The sequence below is a fragment of the Sceloporus occidentalis genome, unplaced genomic scaffold, assembly GCF_023333645.1.
Source record: "Sceloporus occidentalis isolate IW3139 unplaced genomic scaffold, rSceOcc1.0.p SCAF_11, whole genome shotgun sequence".
Lineage (NCBI taxonomy): Eukaryota > Metazoa > Chordata > Lepidosauria > Squamata > Phrynosomatidae > Sceloporus > Sceloporus occidentalis.
Genome location: NW_028316991.1, coordinates 9,546,899 through 9,549,226, shown reverse-complemented (window position 1 = coordinate 9,549,226; position 2,328 = coordinate 9,546,899).

The following is a 2,328-nucleotide window of genomic DNA, read 5'->3' as shown; positions in this document are numbered from 1 at the left end:
GAACGCAGAATTCTTTCCATTAACTGCTGAACCACTGTATCTACCGTGCACTATGAGGATTTAGGCTCTAAACTTAGTTCTTTTTTATCTGTAAATCTAACTGCATATAGATAACTTAGCCAGGATGTGCTGCAAGTTCTTTTTTTTCCTTTCTTTTTTTCATTTGTTCGTTTCTATACTGTTTGTAATGTACAGTTTTTTGTAACTATTGGAGAGGAAATTGAAAGAAAGGCTATGCTTAGAGCCAGAATGGATATTTGGGAGAAGATCATTAAAGAGTCAGTGCATTAACATTGAACAGATGGAATCTGTATATTTTAACCCCGGGCTAAGCAATCTCTGACCCTTCAGCTATTGCCGTATTGAAATTTACATCACACTCAGCCAACCTGAGACTAGCTGACAGTGACGGTGATCGCACTTTGCCGTCCGAGGTCCTAACTAGCCTGATATACTCAATTTGTCACAATTTCTTCTAAAACTGGTCACATTATTGCTTTCTGAGGATTATAGTTGACCATAAGCTATTTTTGAATGGCCTTCAGATAAAATACTGGCAAGGTGGCCACCTGACTCAGTCCATTGGAATCATCTATATACTCCAGAGTTACATATTATTAGTGAAACTGTCATTTGAAGCTGATTTATCCACTGGACCCGAATCACACGTTTCCTCTCATTTCGTGATTGAGTATATACAGATGTACTCAGATGTAGTATGTATCCCATCAACTGCAGAATTGTCCTGGCTTACCTCCCACCCAGGACTTGGTCCTAGGGTTTCCAGGGCTTCTTGTTACATCCGCTTATGCTCCTTATCCAAAATTAGTTCATACAACACAGATGATTGGGTTTTTTGAGTCAAAAGATTATTTCTAAATCCTGTTTACTTCATTTATTCAAATAGTTTTTAAATTAAAGGTACAGATCACATTAACAGTCATCAGTTTCAGTGAAATCATTTTCTATTATTAATGGGCTTTCTTGTAGCTGCAAAAAGGGACGGTAAATTAGCGAAAGTGGACATAACTCAGAGTTTGGGAAGCGATGATTAAGTTCCTCTTCTTATGGCGCCCCTGAACATGTAAAACCCATCCACTCAATTATTGGAACTATATCATAATATACATCCTACATACTGCTAGGCTGAACGTCTCAAAACACTGGCCAGCGGCATGTGGGCTTTCTAGGTGTCTTCTTTCATATGACCATTAGCGCAACTCTGTTTTTACGTTAGCTGTTAGTATCTCTTTAATTAACAACACCAGCTGCATATGGCAAAATTCACAAGCACATAAACTAAAGATCTTCAGATAATCTAGTCACGGGATCTCCACAAGTAATAAGATATTAGCAGAGAATATATTTCAAGACCTTGTGTTGTATGCTTGTATCAATCCTTTCTTTTCACTGTGGGGGACAATCAAAGAATATGCATGCTTAGAGGGAATATAACACTTTTCATCATCTTACTTCATCATTCAGTGGGACATTTCTACTGATGTATGAATTTTAATATCTGTACCTTGCAGTCTAGGGATGTTACAGGAGAGAAACAGAAGTGCCAATGGAGAAGCAGACTAACCACTGCGTCATAATATACATGAACAAACCTAATACTCAAGATAGTGTATAAAGAAGCCTCATGCATATCATATGCAGAATGATTGTCATCAATCCATTTTCTACATAATTTGCACTGATTTGCCGGTTGTAATGATTATTCTAGTGAACTGATGTTTTTACACCATGTTCTCTGTATTCTGGAATTAAATTCAGCGCATAAAACCATACTTTGTAGTTCCTGCTGTTTTTTTTGCCTCTCTAACGGCTTCAACATCTCATTATTCGAGTGATGAGCAGAAAAAGTGCCTTCCCTAAGAGGTTTCTAATGGTCTGTGATGCATCAAAGATTATTATTGAAACAATGCTGTAATATCAGAAGGTAATTTGACTTTATCGAATGTTAGATTCTGCTGAATCGTTTTTTTCAACATATAATGGCTTTCTGTATGGAGAGTTCTTCTAACATAGTCAGTAGGGTACTTCAGTGCCCATTTCATTTCAGCTGTTAATGCTGTTTGGTAAGAAAAGATACATTAAGGGATACTTCCTAAAGGAAAGTTAATAGTTGGCCAAACTGGTTACTAGCACTTGTTAAAGTTGAGCTTCAGAGTTGGGGAGCATCATTTTCTAAGGTTTCCGTTTTTTATTTTGCTTACATGCAAGTAATTAATGAAATGGTGTCATATATTGTGTCTGACTGTAATTTCTTATTCAGCTTTTTCTATTCATTGATCCTCATTTTTACTGCCCTACTTGCTTGTC